The sequence below is a fragment of the Notolepis coatsorum genome (genome assembly GCF_963971535.1).
Source record: "Notolepis coatsorum genome assembly, chromosome: 6".
NCBI lineage: Eukaryota > Metazoa > Chordata > Actinopteri > Aulopiformes > Paralepididae > Notolepis > Notolepis coatsorum.
The window spans coordinates 68,372,830-68,391,191 of record NC_140170.1 but is presented as its reverse complement, the minus strand read 5'-3'; positions in this window follow the sequence as shown (position 1 = coordinate 68,391,191).

Here is an 18,362-nt window from a genome sequence, read left to right as displayed (position 1 = left end):
AAAGTCTTTCTCTGGTCTGCATCCCCTTAACAATTGTATGTATTGAGCTGTACTGTACTGTACCCATTCTGCAATCTGTTAATAAACTTTTCAATCAATCAATCAATCAATCAATCAATCAATCAATCAATCAATCAATTCAATCAATCAATCAAGCTAATAACTGTTTCCAGTGATTAAAGGGCAGAGAATGTGGAGCTTGCCATCGCAGTGCCAACATTTTTTTTGCAGCGGTACTTCCTGCCAGCCAAAATCATCTCTGAACAATACTTAAAGCCCAACCTCCAGGTTAAACCCTACTGATCAATTATGGGTAGTTTACATCATTGGTATATAATTTCATTATTTATTTTTTTCCATTTGACACCGGAAATGCCACTCTGAAAGAGTTAAAAAGGTCCACGCACGAAAAACATGCACGCGCGAATCAAAAAAGCTTATCAAACGCCGACGTCACAACAGGACAACAGGTGCATATTAATGAGCCGAATCTAAAAGCTTATCAGACGCTAGCACCTAGCACGGCCGTGACGTCACTTCAGGAAACGTATGCCTTATGTCCGTCCGGGTCATAGTACTAGATCAGGGGTGGCCAACCAGTCAGAGACTAAGAGCCACAAAAAAATTACTGTGGTACCACAAAGAGCCACACCATATACCAGCGTTTCTCAACCTTTTTTTTCAGTCACGGCACCCTTCATGTGTTTATAGGTCTCACCCTCTGGCCTCTGAAGTTGCTAATGTCTTTTTTATTTGGGCCTCACAGGGTTAAAAGTACCCTGTGAGACCCACGGTTGCAAAATTACAAAATCACTTTTAGCCATTTAAAAAAATAATGTTTATTTAAAAAATGTTAAAGGGGAACTATTTTACTATTTCTTTCACTATTTGGGCACTTTTACACAATTCCTGTGAGTCTATGGAACACCTAGTTTTTTTTTTTTTTAAATGCATTGTTTTGTATTTCTAATCAAGTACTAAAAACCGCATTTTTCTACCTCAAGATCTTAAGCCGTTTTGAGGCTGGGCTCCAACCACTGTGTGGCCTGGTGCCAACTGCCACATCAACTGCCACATTATTATGCAGCTGAGAAATCTCTGACATCACAGATATGCACATTTTCAGATGACTCAGTTCAGTGAGGGTGAATATTGTGAGAGGAGAATTGGAAGAATTCGCCAATATGAGAATTAGAGACATATATCCTATTAATATAAGTCCACATAGCTAAGAAACAATGGTAAACACTGAAAAAAGCCATTTATAAGATAGTTCCCCTTTAAGCACATGTATAGTCAATTGGTCCTGTTGTTCAGCCTCACAATGCTATTTGATAGTAAATGTGTTTATATGTCCCACCCTCTGGCCTCTGAAGTTGCTAATTTCTTTTTAATTTGGGCCTCACAGGGTTAACCTCTTAAGCCCGAGATATACAGTAAAAGTGTATATTTTCAGCATTATGTTTGTTTACCAATTATTTTAACTGTTATTAGTGAAATATAAGATTATAGAAATCTCAGGGCATTGAGTCGGAAACCGGCGCATATTGACAGGAGGAAGTGGCACAGCCAAAAGTGAGTGTAGTCTTTTGAAGGAAGAGACTCAGGGCTTTCAAATTTCGAAAAACTACCCTACCCAGCTCACACCAGCCCCTGTCAATCATCTGACTTCTGGATTTACTTTTTAATTTCTCTTATTTTTTGGGATTATCTCCCACAAACCTGAACGTTATTGCCATAAAACAGAACGCAGTTAGTTTCTCTACCTTTCTGTGAACGTCTTGCAAAAAACGGTGTTGCAATATGATGAAAAATGGTGGAGAAATTTACATTATAAAAAAGATGGCAGAATTCAGTACTGTATCTACAAAACCTTCTGTTTAATCATCTTCCCTTTATTCATTTGCTTAGATTTTTCAGGTCTGGTCAATTTTAGCATGGTGTTATTTACAGTCAAAGATTATAGAAATAGAATTGATATTCTCCTTTGGTTCATTACAATTTACTCAAGCCTAGTAACAGACACACTATTTCTGACACTGATCCATATATGTCCCTAGATTCAGATACCAAGAACATGCAAATGGACCATTTAATTTTTTTTTGTAAATGTTTATTCTACGTCCTTATGGAATGAGTGACATAAAAAAAAAGTAAAAAAAAAAAAAAAAAGTTAAAATAAAAATTAAAAAAAATATTTTTTTTTTATTTTTTTTTATTTTTTTTTGTTGATGGAAGAGCCGCACATTGACGGGCAAAGAGCCGCATGCGGCTCGCGAGCCGCGGGTTGGCCACCCCTGTACTAGATCAATGGTGGCTCACTCGGTGCATCACAGTTAGCCTATATCTCCGACGTCCCTGCTACACGCAGTCGGGACCACTACACTCACTGACGTTAGCCTATAGCCCGCCGTCCCTGCGGGTGGTTCTCTCCTCTTTGTGTGCCCCCGTCCCCGCGGAGGAGCTTGTGGACTCGACAACAGCGGCGGCCGCAGGGCGCCGGAGCCCGCAGCGCTAGTTAGCTCATAGCTATCGTGTAACACTAGCCTTTACGGGCTCGAGCACCCTACGGCTGCCGCCGCCGTCGCGTCCATGGCCCCCCGGCAGGGCACCCGTGGGGACGGGGTGTACAGAGAGGAGAGAACCATTTTGGGTCGGCCGTTCATGCCGGCCAGCGAGCCGGATGTCGGGATATGTTGTTAGCACAATAGCTACCAAGCTAAGCTATGTTCTCTACTAACGTTATAAACACAATATGTGTACAACGACACAATGATTTACATTATTACAAATATGGTAACGTGGTTGTGGCTTTTACAAATAGTGGTTAGCTTTAGAGATGGATGGATGGCTATAATCACGGAGCAATAGTGAGGTGAAACAGATACATTTTCATTCGGCTAGTAGCAAGCATATATCTATGGTAGCAAGGCTCTCTGCCTGCCACTAGCTGTGTGACTCTCAGCGCCCCCTGGTGAGCCCCCTGTTGTCCTGCACCTGTTGTGACGATCATTTCGATTACACACGCACGTTATGAACCATTGATTAAAATATGCACGTGCATGGTGATTGTGTTGGGCAGACAAAATGTTTGATAAAAACGCTAAAACTGGGTCAATTTCAATACTTTTTTTTCCCTTCTTCATGAAAGCCACTGTTGGCCTAGTCCACATTGTTTATTGAACAAAAATACAACGTGGAGGTTGACCTTTAAAGCTAAAGAATCATCATCATTAAGGAGCAATAATTTGGGACAACAGGGAATATGTTTTTGTAATAGATAGATAATTAGTTATCTGTTCCCAGAAACGTTTGACTGTGGGGCATGCCCACATCATGTGTAAAAGTACAAGTAGTATTTAGAGAACAAAGTGTACAGTTTGGTGAAATAGCACGTCTCATTCTATAAGCTTTCTGGAGGGTTAAATATGTTTTATGGACAAAATTGAAATTAATCTGCTGATGATTTGGGTTTCGTGATGCCATAATAATATCTCCCCAAACTCTGGTCCAATTGATAGATTGATGGTGTTCTAATCCCAATTCTGTGCTCCACGATTGGATAACAGGTATTAACGAAGTACATCTTTGTGATAGATCTTTATAAATTATAGAAACTTGACCTTTGGACAGACCTGCAGTTTAGTTGGTAGTTGGTAAGTAGTTGGTTTGGTCCATGGAACTCCATAGGCTCGCATAGCCGAACGTAGCTGTAAATATAAAAAAAAGGAGGTGCCAGGTAAATTATATGACTCTTTCAGATCTGAGAAGGATCTTAAACCATTGTCCTCCATAACATCGGCAAGTACTTGAATGCCACAATTGGACCATGATTGAGCTACAAAACAGCGGCCTCCGCTAAGCAATAAAGGGTTATGGAATAAGGGAGTCTGTTCATGCCACTTAGTATCCCATTTAAGTAACTTTTCATATTTGCGCTATAAAGATATTAAATGTCAAGTTAGACCGCGCTCTCAAGATACGACACTGGGTGCTGAAATCCCATTAAGTATTATATAAAAGAAGCAGTGAAGCCAGACCAGCACTCTCAGGTTCAAAATTTAATGGCAGCCTGAAACAAACATGTTTCGGAAATATGTATTCCTTCTTCAGTGTTATAGCTCGCTATAAAGATATGGCATGTGCTATTATCGGACCGTAATCTAAAAATGGTTCCCCCATCAAGATTAGGCCCTACAGATGCAGCACTGAAACCATTCAAACCACTTCTGCTGCTGGTCTGCTGCTCCTCTGCCATTATAGAACTAGCATTCAGGTGTTATATTTCGGGGGATGGTGGCTAGCTCCCAAAGTGAACAAAGGGAGGGTACTTAACTTAAGTGCTGCTCCAGGGAGGGGGTCGGGGGCTACTGCCCTCAGACCCCCAAGATAATTTGTATATGGGCAGTCTGACTTGGGGTACTGCCCATATATTAGTGTTGCAATGCATGATAAGTAAACAGTGAAAAAAGCGAAGGAATCGGATGGAGCTGGGGCGTTTGGGACAAATACAAATTTAAGATGAAAATCTCCCCAGCCTGTGGGAGGCAGTGGAGGTGTGAAATATGGCCCGGTCCAGAACAATAGGAGTCACAAAATCAGTTTGGAGTGGAGTGGTGGAGGAGTGGTAGAGGCGCAGTAGAGGTTTGATTTTTCAGTGCTGGATCTGTAAGTATGTTCCATCATGCCTACATCCTCACAGCACAGGTATATGACCATTCCCTAATGCACATTAAACCGTCTTAATCTTTTCCTAGCGAACATGCATCATGGGTAAAGCAAGCCGTCAACACTAACAGACGTGCCTGTGGCAGAAAGAGGTAGAGAACATCTGGAGAAGTGCTCAGATACCCGCCTCTCATTCCCCGCCGTCGTTTGTTTCCTGCTCCCACTGGAGCTCGTCAGGGACGACGCAGATGGGCTCATTATTATCGAATGCCTTCTGGAAGCCGCTATTAAAATCCACTCTGAGATAATGCCGCGTTAAAGTCTCATTACATCCAGCTCGCAGATAGCGCATGGTAAACTTCCATTATGTTTTTTTTTTCTTTTTTTTTGCATGGTCTGACTTCATGCCATTGTGGTTTTAACCCTTTCACTACCACACTACCAAAGGGTTAATCCTTTCACTGCGACAATACAGAATGTTAACCCTTTCATTGCCACACGGCAAAGGGTTAACCTTTTCACAACCACACTACAGAAGGTTAACCCTTTCACTACCACACTACCAAAGGGTTAAACACCCTTTCACTGCGACAATACAGAAGGTTGTAGTACGTCTGTAGTGTGGTAGTGAAAGGGTTAACCTTCTCTAGTGTAGTAGTGAAAGGTTTAATCAGATCCCTCCTCGGCTGGCGGAGTGAGCGAAGCAACACAGTTAAAAACAGGCTGAGACTGAGTAAACAGGAACGATTCCCTCCGCCTCCCTCCGCCAGGGTGAAATTGTCATGTACTGGTTTTTGACATAATGATTGATCTGAAATGATTAAAATGTATTGTCATAACAGCACAAGTAGAGTACAACGAAATTAAGTTTGGCATCCAACCAGAGTGCAAATGTAACAGTAAAGTGTAGAAACAGCAATATACAATGTACAGGAGATTAAACTGGGTATAAAATATATAAATTAGTACTACTGAGTAATAGTGCTAATCAGATGTACTGTATGTACAGAGTTGTAGTATTATTATGTACAGTGATACAGGTATAAAGACACTATGGTAGTAAGTCATAGGCCTACTGGCCAGCAGCGTAACTAAGAGTATGTAAGGGATATGTACAGATATGTAACAAGGATTATATGCAGGTATGTACAGACAGATGTGGATATATATATATATATATATATATATACTGTATGTAAGAATACAATGGATTAGAATTGCTGTCAAAAGTTTTATAGTTCTGTATAGCTCACTAAATATTATTAGTTTGGTGGAACAGAAATAAAGCGTTGTTGTTACTTACTCTCAATTAGCGCTGCTGCAGTGCTAACGACCTCTCAGACACCTTGACTAATGACTGCTCAACCTCACGTCGAGACCACACAGAGACCCCCATCCATAAACACATCATCAGCGCCAGCCACGGCGGTGCATTGTTACGCAAATGCCCACTCGTTTTTTTTAATTTAATATACACAATCTAAATTAACGTTTTAATTACGGTTAAACCTGTTGACATCGAAAGGATGTGATACAAATGGCCTTGGGCGAGGTTCCAACGGCAATAGCTGTGTACTGATCAGAGTTTAGCGTCGATGTTAATGTAACTAAAAGCATGTAGCCTGTAGTACAGCTGACCTATATAATGGTTGTTTTATAACAAGCTGTTGTGGGTACAGAGGAGGGCATTGCACATGCCTAAGCTGTGCATATAGTGGAGAATGAAGAGCATCACACATATATATATATATATATATATATTTACATACAGCATATACCATTTCCTTTAATGTGGATGAATCGGACGGGAGGTAAGCCTACAGAATATTGTGTGTGTGTGTGTGTGTGTGCGTGTGTGTGTGTGTGTGTGTGTGTGTGTGTGTGTGTGTGTGTGTGTGTGTGTGTGTGTGTGTGTGTGTGTGTGTGTGTGTGTGTGTGTATGTGTATGTGTATGTGTATGTGTGTGTGTGTGTGTGTGTGTGTGTGTGTGTGTGTGTGTGTGTGTGTGTGTGTGTGTGTGTGTGTGTGTGTGTATGTGTGTGTGTGTGTGTGTGTGTGTGCGTGCCCATCGATAGACACTGTGTGATAGACAGGCGTGGGAGTTTGGTGCATAACTTGCGCAATCGCAATAGCTGTGTTTTCGAATACCTGGTATTTCTCCACACAGATGGAGCTGGGATTATTATCATTGTAATACATTTTTCTAAACCTCATAAGAGGGGGGCTGAGAGGAGCCAGCAGCTGCCCCGGAATACCCTGCTGGTTCAGACGCTGTGATTTATCACCTGCTCCGCCCATAAGGTGTTATTGGAGAGCAGCTAGGTGTCGTCTCCGGCTCCACAGAGAGTCTCCGTGGACAGGCCAGCACTGTGTCCTGGACCCATCCTGTGTCTGGGGTCTGCTGCTGCTACTGCCGCTGTCAGAGCCACGAGTCCTCCCTTTGTCCCAGACAGCTAACCCCCAGGAGAGACGTAGTGCTTTCTAATTGGGGCCTGATTAAAGGCCTTTTCTGCTGATCCTCGCATTTAGCTCCACCGAGGTGTGGTGTTAAGACAATGGAGAGAGGACACCACAGGCCCCTAACGAGTTATCAGGAGAAGTCCAGACACTTGAAAACACCTGGATGAACCAGTTCCTCATCGGGCAGCTTTGAAGATCTGTCTCCTCCGACGCCATCAGAGAGAACGACAACATCATACAGTTGATCTCAAGTAATGTTGTATTCAATACCTAATAGTGTTCGCAATAGTTTAAAGAAACACGCCAACATTTTGGGAAATTAGCTTACCGTCTTCTCCAGGGGAGCATGTCTATGTTGCCCGGGTCCTATGTTCCCCGGGTTCTATGTTCCCCGCTTTGATTGATTGATAGATTGAACATTTTAGACCACCAGCCCTGATTCCAAACTCTAACCTTAACCAGTTCGAACGAGGGCCTAAGCTTAACCGTTCGAAACAAGGCGGACATTAATAATTAATAAAATAATAAAAATTTATAAAATGTTCAATCTATTAACGCACTGAACGCACAGAGAGGAAACTGGTATCTTTTTATTTTTAATCCACTTTTTCTCCCCATTTTCTATTTTTCTCCCATTCCAATTTCGTGTATCCAATTCTTCCCTCCCCTGTCTTGAACGTTGCTAGACTATGCCTCCCACAGGTCGGTTGTAGTGAGGACAGAAGCCTTGCATCACGTGTCCCCTCCGGTACACGAGGAGGCAGCCTGTCGCATATTTTCGCCGCAGCAGCTCGAACTCTCAGTGGCGAGGAGTAACGCGTGGGAGGCTCACGCTGCCCCCGTCACTTCCTGCTTCCGTCGCACCGGTGTCACCAAACCGACCTGTAGGAGTCGCTGTCCACAATTGTCAAATCCCCACCCACCGGCTTTCCCACCCTCTAACACTTGCCAATTGGGTTAGTATGAATGACCGGCCAGCCGGTAGCAACGCCGAGAGCTGGGCTCGAACCCAGCGTCTCCTGCGTTAGAGGCGAGCGCCTTGCCCACTGCGCCAATCAGCCGCCAGGAAACTGGTATCTATCTTGTTGTCTCTCTCTGGAGAAGACGTAAGCTAATTTCCCAAAATGTTGGCATGTTCCTTCAAAAATGACTAAATGACTAAATATATATTTCTGAAAGTGACTTTGATATGTGACTCAGACTCCCCAACAGGCTCTATAGCTTGTTACTCAGCAGTCTACCCTGTCTAGGTGCTCAGCCCCTCAGCCCCAAGACCTCTCCAGACCCAGACACGACCCGACTCATGGGGAGGTGGATCAAGGTGGTAGGAGCAGGGTGGCTAGCTAGATAATATAAGGAGGAAAACAAATACAATCTGTGAATTGATTCAGGTGAGAGCTTTATCTAACATGTTTTACACTGCTGTAGTGCTGCTCTTCAGCCCAACGATGGCTATGATCTTTGAACCTCTTGTCTTGGACTCAAGCACCTGAGAGTGGCTCTCGGAGGACCCATGCATGCATTGCAGTTATATGACTCTGGCATTGAGGGCTGCTAGATTGGCTGAGGTGGAGCTCCTGTTAGACAATATTTGGCCTCCTATATTAATGTTATTGACCCTCATCGGGTCAGCTGACTCCAGCTTGTAACGTGTCTGGCTGTGTAACGTTAACTTGTTAGCATTAAAGATTTACACCAGGATAGCTTAGCTTAGCAAAGAGCTACGCAGACGTTAACTTGTTAGTATTAAAGATTTACACCAGGATAGCTTAGCTTAGCAAAGAGCTACTCAGACGTTAACTTGTTAGCATTAAAGATTTACACCAGGATAGCTTAGCTTAGCTACTCAGAGCTACTCAGATGTTAACTTGTTAGCATTAAAGATTTACACCAGGATAGCTTAGCTTAGCTACTCAGAGCTACTCAGACGTTAACTTGTTAGCATTAAAGATTTACACCAGGATAGCTTAGCTTAGCAAAGAGCTACACAGACGTTAACTTGTTAGCATTAAAGATTTACACCAGGATAGCTTAGCTTAGCTACTCAGAGCTAATCAGACGTTAACTTGTTAGCATAAAAAATGTACACCAGGATAGCTTAGCTTAGCTACCCAGAGCTACTCAGACGTTAACTTGTTAGCATTAAAGATTTACACCAGGATAGCTTAGCTTAGCTACTCAGAGCTACTCGGACGTTAACTTGTTAGCATTACAGATTTACACCAGGATAGCTTAGCTTAGCTACTCAGAGCTACTCAGACGTTAACTTGTTAGCATTAAAGATTTACACCAGGATAGCTTAGCTTAGCTACCCAGAGCTACTCAGACGTTAACTTGTTAGCATTAAAGATTTACACCAGGATAGCTTAGCTTAGCTACTCAGAGCTACTCAGACGTTAACTTGTTAGCATTAAAGATTTACACCAGGATAGCTTAGCTTAGCTACTCAGATGTTAACTTGTTAGCATTAAAGATTTACACCAGGATAGCTTAGCTTAGCTACTCAGAGCTAATCAGACGTTAACTTGTTAGCATTAAAAATGTACACCAGGATAGCTTAGCTTAGCTACCCAGAGCTACTCAGACGTTAACTTGTTAGCATTAAAGATTTACACCAGGATAGCTTAGCTTAGCTACTCAGAGCTACTCAGACGTTAACTTGTTAGCATTACAGATTTACACCAGGATAGCTTAGCTTAGCTACTCAGAGCTACTCAGACGTTAACTTGTTAGCATTAAAGATTTACACCAGGATAGCTTAGCTTAGCTACCCAGAGCTACTCAGACGTTAACTTGTTAGCATTAAAGATTTACACCAGGATAGCTTAGCTTAGCTACTCAGAGCTACTCAGACATTAACTTGTTAGCATTAAAGATTTACACCAGGATAGCTTAGCTTAGCTACTCAGATGTTAACTTGTTAGCATTAAAGATTTACACCAGGATAGCTTATCTTAGCTACTCAGAGCTACTCAGATGCTAACTTGTTAGCATTAAAGATTTACACCAGGATAGCTTAGCTTAGCTACTCAGAGCTACTCAGACGTTAACTTGTTAGCATTAAAGATTTACACCAGGATAGCTTAGCTTAGCTACTCAGATGTTAACTTGTTAGCATTAAAGATTTACACCAGGATAGCTTAGCTTAGCTACTCAGAGCTACTCAGAGGTTAACTTGTTAGCATTAAAGATTTACACCAGGATAGCTTAGCTTAGCTACTCAGAGCCTTGTTAGCATTAAAGATTTACACCAGGATAGCTTAGCTTAGCTACTCAGAGCTACTCAGACGTTAACTTGTTAGCATTAAAGATTTACACCAGGATAGCTTAGCAAAGAGCTACTCAGACGCTGTCACTGTTGGGATTTTGCATTTACAGACACAAGCCACGACGTTACTAGAGAAGACAAGTTAACGTTGTGCCGGACGGCAGGTAGACAGTAAGTGAAGTGAGTCACTGGCTCAAATTAAATCAAATTAAACCTGTTGCTACATCAAGTACAAGCAAGGAGCGCCACTTAGTGACCAAAACATGATGGCACTGCCACTAAATATAGTAGGCACGCACATCTGTGACTGTTACAAACTCAACCTACCTGTTCCAAGCGTCAAGCTGAAGGGACTTCAGGTGCTCCTCCAAGAAGAAGGCTATGTCTAGTTCTCTTCTTGGGTATAGTCAGCAGACTAACTGCTGAGCTGTGGCCCATATGAACCTGTCATTCTGTTGCTGATGCAGAGAATGTCGATGCACCCAACCTACGGCTGGATATACCGCAGTCAGCACCAGCTCCTGCGAGTGCTTTCTTTCAGGCGCAGTATGCTCCCCGCTACCTTTACTGTTCCTCCCTCTGTGGAATATCGGAGGAAGTTACATGCATACTGGAGGGACGCTAGGGTTCACTTCCTTCCTACAACTGAACCATGCAGCCATACAGGATGTGGCAAAGTTTCGTCTTGACTGCATGTCAAATCAAATCAAATCAAATCAAATGTATTTGTAAGGCCCGACAACACACGCTAATGTCCCCATGCACCGGACACGTCTTCTTTAAACAAGTCAAGAAGAAACATCACAATAAATCAAGAACAAACCAAAAACACCATAAACACCATAATTTGATTTGATCTGACTCCCCTGACTAAAAGTTGTTTCAAACAAAAACGGCTGGATGTCATTTTGCCAAATCAGCATGGCTGTGAGTGTGAGTCTTTCACCTTTTACATGTCTAGCTTTGGCATGGATTGATTGTTTAGAGCATGGCTAATGTAACGGAGGTCCTTGAGTAATATCCACAGTCACAATAAACGCGTGTGTTGAGAAGTGACTGTGGCAGTAAGCGGGCTGCGAGTTAAACTGTTAAACTTCCGCATAACAGGGTTAATAGACACATAGATACGGTACCCAGGAGTGAATTCACCTCTTAGTGCAGCGGTCTATGTTGTCGCCCACGGCGTGGGAGACCCGTGTTCGACTCTCCCTCGGGGCATCGACATTTAATACACAATGCAGAGAAGTCACTTACGATCTGTCACACTAACAAATGCAAATATATTGTAGTCTGCCCCGTTGTTCAGACCAGGATTACGCTACTTTCTGCTCCGGTGATGAGCACGCACACTGAGTCTGACGTATACAGCGAACAGGTCTATAGGCCTTTGCTCTTATATCATGGTAACTTGGGCGTCCGATGTCCACTCTGGTCCAGACTCGCCATCACGTTTGGCTCGTGCAGTCACCCCTGACGGAGGCAGCTAGGAGGACCCTCCAATAGAACCAGGGGAGCTGTTTGATTCAGCCACTCTGGAGGCGCTAGAGCACACTATTATCAGCTAGGAGGACTAGGGGGCAGCTCTGTGGTCTTCTCACAGAAGCATGTCTCCCCAAGTCCGCTCCAGTGGCCACCGTCAGTCTCAGCACCTCGCTCAGGGGCCAGCCCGTGACTATGATGGCCCTGCTCACTTGCCCCCAGGCAACCTCCCCCCAGAGTCTCCAGAGGTCAGGGGTCCAGGCACTGAGGCTTCGGGGCTGGCCATCTGTCACTTCTCCCAGCAGCAGCTCAGACCCTTGAGTGGTTTCCACCTTAGCCCAGGAGTACAAGCTTCAATTCTGATGTGGGCCCCCAGCCCCCGGCGGTCATCAGTGATCCGGCTAAAACCCTTCCTCTGAACCAGGAGTTATCTGCACTCGTGGCCAAGGGTTCTATCAAACCAAGGGTTTTTATCAAACCCGTAGATCCTCTGTTGCTTTCCGGAGGGTTCTACTCAACTTATATTCTGATCAAGAATAAATGCAGTGGGGCGGCTGGGTGGCGTAGCGGAGATTGCGCTCGTCACCAATGCAAGAGACTCCGGTCTCGAATCCCGGTGTCAGCATTGCCTGCGGCTTGGGCCAGTCGTCATACTATCTCAATTGACAGAGGTAGCGGGTGGAAAGTTGATGTGTGGAGATTGGACGTTGTGGACAGCGACTCCTACAGGTAGGTTGGGTGACGCCTGCACAGCAGAGACGGGAAGTATCGGGGGCAGCGTGAGCCTCCCACGCGTTACTCCTCGCCACTGAGAGTCCACGCTGTCTGGTGAAAAGATGCGACAGGCTGCCTTCTTGTGTACCGGAGGGGACACGTGATGCAAGGCTTCTATCCTCACTACAGCCGACCAGTGGGAGGCATAGTCTAGCAACGTTCAAGACAGGGGAGGCAAGAATTGGCAATACGAAATTGGGATGGGTGAAAAATTGAAAAATAAGGAGAAAAAGTGGATAAAAAAAAGAAGAATAAATGCAGTGGACTTTGCCCCATCCTGGATTTGATGGGACTCAACAAGTTCCTCAAAGTTTTGCCATTACACATGTTGAACATGGCAGATGTTCTTCAAGCTGCTGCTTGAGGGGAATGGTTCACATCCATCAACGTGACGCTTGTTTCCATGTTCCCATTGTGCCGCACCACAGGCAGTTTCTGCTCTTTGCCTTCCAGGGCCATCATTTTCAGTTCAGGATGCTTTAATTCTGACTCTTTCTCTCTCCCCACGGGTCTTCACCAGGTGCTCTCTTACCCCTGCAGTCTCAGGGTATGAAGATTCTGTCGCTCCTTCTCTCTCACATGGCCTGGCCGGGTCGCGTGTAGTCTTTTACCAACGCACTTGCAGTTCCGTGTTCGGGTTCCGCGATCTGATTGGCCACTGACGTTTCTCTCAGCGCCAATCGCGTTACGCCTATTTCTGCCTCTAACAGCCTGCTAGCTAGCTAACGCCTAGTTCTATCATTGGTTAAGCTTGGCGACTCTTTCGAAGTTGGTTAAGGTTAGAGTTTGGAATCAGGGCTGGTGGTCTATCGCCCTGCTCTAAGACAAACTCTAACCTTAACCAACTTCGAAAGAGTCGCCAAGCTTAACCAGTGATAGAACTAGGCGTAACGCGATTGGTGCTGAGAGAAACGTCAGTGGCCAATCAGATGGCGGAAAACTGCAAGTGCGTTGGTAAAAGACTACACGCGGCCGGGTCTCATGGTGAACTGGATGCCAAGTGGAACAGGCACAGGAATCTCAGGGTGTCACAGCAGTGCCTCCTCGCTCTCTCCCCGTGGAAGTCCTATATCTTGAGGGGTATCTCCATGGGCTCCGTTCCATCCTGCCAAGAGACTTAACAGACAGCTGCCCCTCAGGTTGGGTGCAGTGTGGCAAAACAGGGCAGCTCAGGGTATTGAAGATATAATGTTTGTAGTGTTTTTTGCTGGAGCCACTTTATCCAGAATGGCACGACCCCGGTCAGAGAGCGGACACAGACACAGAGAACAGTCCTTTGGAGTTTAATGGTGTTCAAAGAATCAAAGAATGATTGAATGATATCTCAGAGTAATTTCCATCCAGTTTGTAAGGCTGGATGAAACAATGAGTGAGTGAGTGGTATACCTCCTAGACAGTCATAACATGCTGGCATCTAGAACACATAACTGAAACGATGCTATATCATATTAGCATTGGCATAGCATTAGCTCAATTATCAGCTTGGAACAAACATAGCACCAAGTAGCAAACCCAAGCTATAGTCATATACTGTATATAAGTCACTTAGTGACATAATATAGGCTACATATGACATTTATCTATCATACAACCTGAGAGAAAACGGGGTTTATTCAATGTATGTGATGTATAGATTGGGGGGACCACAGCTAAAATGGTAGATCGAAATGTGCATGGAAGCAGGAGACGGTGATAGAACGGTGACCAGTGGATTGAATACACTGCCAGCGAGGGTGTTTTGTTTTGCATTCCTTGGAAGAACACAGATAAGAGTGTACTGTCTCCCAGGGCAGGAGGGAGAGAGGTTCATCTTAATGAAACGTGAGTTTATTAGTGTTAAAGGTTATGCAGTTGTCATGACAACACGTCGCATGACAACCAGAAGGCGGGGCCGTCGTTGTGACGACGAACATCTATGAGTCGAACGGTGTTTCCGGGTGTAAGGCAGACTAGAATCTGACCGAGAGCGAGTAGGACTGAGATCACACAGAGGACTCTCTCTCCTCTTATCACGAGAGAGGGGGGGGGGGGGGGGGGAGGAAGAATGCCACGACATCATTAGCTTCGGCTAACACGAGGAGGGTTCAGGCTAACGACTAGGCCTGACCACTATTGGACTGAATAACAAAAGGACAATCTGAACACACCGAGAGATCATTAGAATCTTCAAGGACGATACAATTTGATAACATCTGATAACATCTGATTATGAGGTTCTGTTTAGAGCAATAAAACAACGCTTTTCCTCATAAGGTATGTCACGGTGTCGAAGTGTCGAATTCTTACGGAGGTGGAGAAGTATTATGGTTTATGGATTGCACTAACGGGGGGAGATAAGGATCTTATCTACCAGTATCGGAGACGTCAGGACCATTAAAAGTACACAACGCAGAGGAATTGGATGGAGGGCCAAACAGACGAAGACGTGATACTGGCCAGTTTGATCAGAATCTTACAGTAGACATTACATTTGGAGGCTATTGATGACTTACTTCTTCACGAACACACTCTCATGTGACAGCAGACAGCAGTGGAAACAACATGTGGCGGCAAGATGACCCCTGCATTTAATCACATTAGGACCCCTGGGCTGTCCAGAGAGATGCCTGACTATAAATAATAGGACCCCTGGGCTGTCAAAGAAGTGCCTGACTGGAAATAATAATACACAGCATGACAAATAGTGGGGAATTTACAACACAGGGATATATCAATGTGCTGGGGCTGCGGGGTGCATCTGGCGCTCAGGCACTTCCTGAGGGGGAATCACATGCTCTTCCTGAGCGGGAAGCACATGCTCTTTCTGAGCGGGAAGCACATGCTCTTTCTGAGGGGGAAGCACATGCTTGTTCGGTCGAACAACACCATGACCATGTAAACCATCAGGGGGGCACAAAATCTGCACGGTTCACCGCAGGGGGATCTTATGGTGTGGGCGTAGTAGTGCTGGATGCTCTATGTCTACCCCCTTTTGAGCCCTTGGCACATGCAGAGCTGTGGTGGTTGTCAGCTAAGGCTGCATTCCTCCTCCTGGCCATCACTTCGACGAAGCGTGCGGCTGAGCTACGTGCCTCGTCCGTGAGAGACTCGTGTCTGCGGCGGCACTCAAGATGGCTCGGGTGTCACTCTGTGGCCAATTACAGGACCCCAGGTGGTGAGAGCAGGCAACTGCACCTCCTCATCCATCACCCTCAACATAGGGGCCCCCCAGGGCTGTGTTCTGAGTCCCCTCCTCTACTCCCTGTACACACACGACTGTGTGGCTCAGCGGAGTAGCAATACAATCATCAAATTTGCTGACGACACAGTGGTGGTGGGCCTGATCTCTGCCAACGACGAGAGGGCCTACCTGGAAGAGGTCAAGGTCCTGGCGGGATGGTGCCAGGAAAACAGCCTCTCCCTGAACGTCAGCAAAACAAAGGAGATGATTGTGGACTTCAGGAGGTCGGGGGTCAAGGACTACAGCCCCCTCAGCATCGACGGGGCACCGGTTGAGAGAGTCAACAGCTTTAAGTACCTCGGAGCCTACATATCCGAGGACTTGACATGGACCACACACATTGACAGTGTTGTGAAGAAGGCACGACAACGCCTCTACTTCCTCAGGCGCCTAAGGAAGTTCCAAGTCAGTCAGAAGATCCTTAAGAACTTCTACTCATGTACAATAGAGAGCATCTTGACCGGCAACATCACCTCCTGGTTTGGGAATAGCACTGCACAAGACCGAAGCAGACTACAAAGAGTGACACGTTCAGCCGAACGCACAATTGGAGGGGGGCTCCCCACCCTCCAGAACATTTACAACAAGCGTTGCAAGGGCAAGGCTAAGAGAATCATTAAAGACTCCAGTCACCCGAACAACTGCCTCTTTGAACTGCTGCGGTCAGGCAAGCGATACCGGAGTCTCAAGGCGAGCACAGAAAGACTCAGAAGAAGCTTCTATCCCCAGGCCATCAGGCTGCTAAACGAACAATGAATGAACACTACACAACAACAACCACCAAACGCACATAGCACACACATCCACACGCACACACTCACTTAAACAAACACACTGTAGCACCCACTCCACACACTTTATAGCACACACCCACTTTAAACAAACACACTGTAGCACCCACTCCCCACACTTTATATTTATTGATGAAGGATTGCACTACAACTCGTACACCTTACTGTAAATTGTACCTAAATTGTACCTCATCCCATTTCTGCTTTGCACTAGATAGTACTGTACATTAGTACACTGCATAGTATTGTATATTATATGGTAACTCAGAACATTGTACATATGTCTATACCGAACACTGTGACCTCATTTTCTTCTTCTAAATTACATGCTATACTATGTTTGATACTATCTTGTCTAGCACAGTCTCTGGAGCGTAACAGTAAGAAGCATTTTGTATGAAAGTATTCTGTACTTTCTGTATGACAACTATTAAAGAAACTTGAAACTACAGCATTCGTCCCTAAAGTGCTCTCATGCTCACACCTCAATCAGCCTCCAGCTGGCGCAGTTTAACCCCCCAGGAGGAGAAGTAGATGACAAGTTGAGGTCCTGAGAGCCTGTGTGAATGTTACCGGAAGCTTACGACAGTCAGAACAACTCCTAGATACCAAAACAGCTCCTGTCTTACTGGACTGTGGGTGTAATTTAAGATAAGATAAGATAAGATAAGATATTCCTTTTTTGATCTCCTTGGGGATATTCGGGCATCATAACAGCATGGGGGGGGGGGGGGGGGGGGGTACAGGTATGGGCAGGGTAATAGTAGAAAGAAAATATAGGCAATTTTTTTATCTGAATATAAAAATATGAGGAAAATGGACAGTGTAAACAAAGGTGCAGATGAGGGTCTGTATGCCCGGTAATATTATACATTACAATAAATGTAATAAAGAATTTGAATCTGAATATATAGGTACTATGAGTAAGAGTAAAAGTAAACAGTATACACGTTTTCCATCCATATAGGGTAAAGAACCGCCCCCTGCCTTCAGGAGTAAAGTGCCACTCTACCAGGAGTGTCTCCAGGAGGGCACCATCGGGCATCACCGGGCTTCACCAGGCTTCACCGGGCATCACCAGGCTTCACCGGGCATCACCAGGCTTCACCGGGTACATTCTCTTCTGCTCCCGAGTTCTTCTGCTTCTCCTACTGTGGGATTCCTCTGTGACTATGTTGGTACAGTATGAGTCATCCAGTGCTTAAATAAAACGTGAGCGTCATCTAACGTGGTTTACACATCGATGCGGCGGTCAAATAAATGTTTGGTGACCTATGAACTCCAGTCGATCACCACGGTAATGAGTGGCTCCCAGGGCTGAGTGGCGTTACGAGGCATTGGCCACACCTGGGGCGCCGATACTGCCTCATATAATCCATACTATCGATGTTGGATAATTTCACGGAGAGTATTCGCGGAGGTGCACAACAGAGTCTTTGATTAAGGATGTAGTTTAACGACAGAATGACATGTAGCAACACGGAGAGACCTAGCAACGGTGCCCTAGCCCAGATCTCTGTAGAATGGCGAGCGGATGAAGTATTTATACAGGAGAGCAGACTAAACTAAGTGGAGCATTGGCGTACATAATATGAATTATAGATTGATGTGCGGAGATATCTGGATAATGATGTGGAGAGAGATATGATGGGGAATGACAGAGATACGAGTGAAGGCTGTGTGTGTGTGTGTGTGTGTGTGT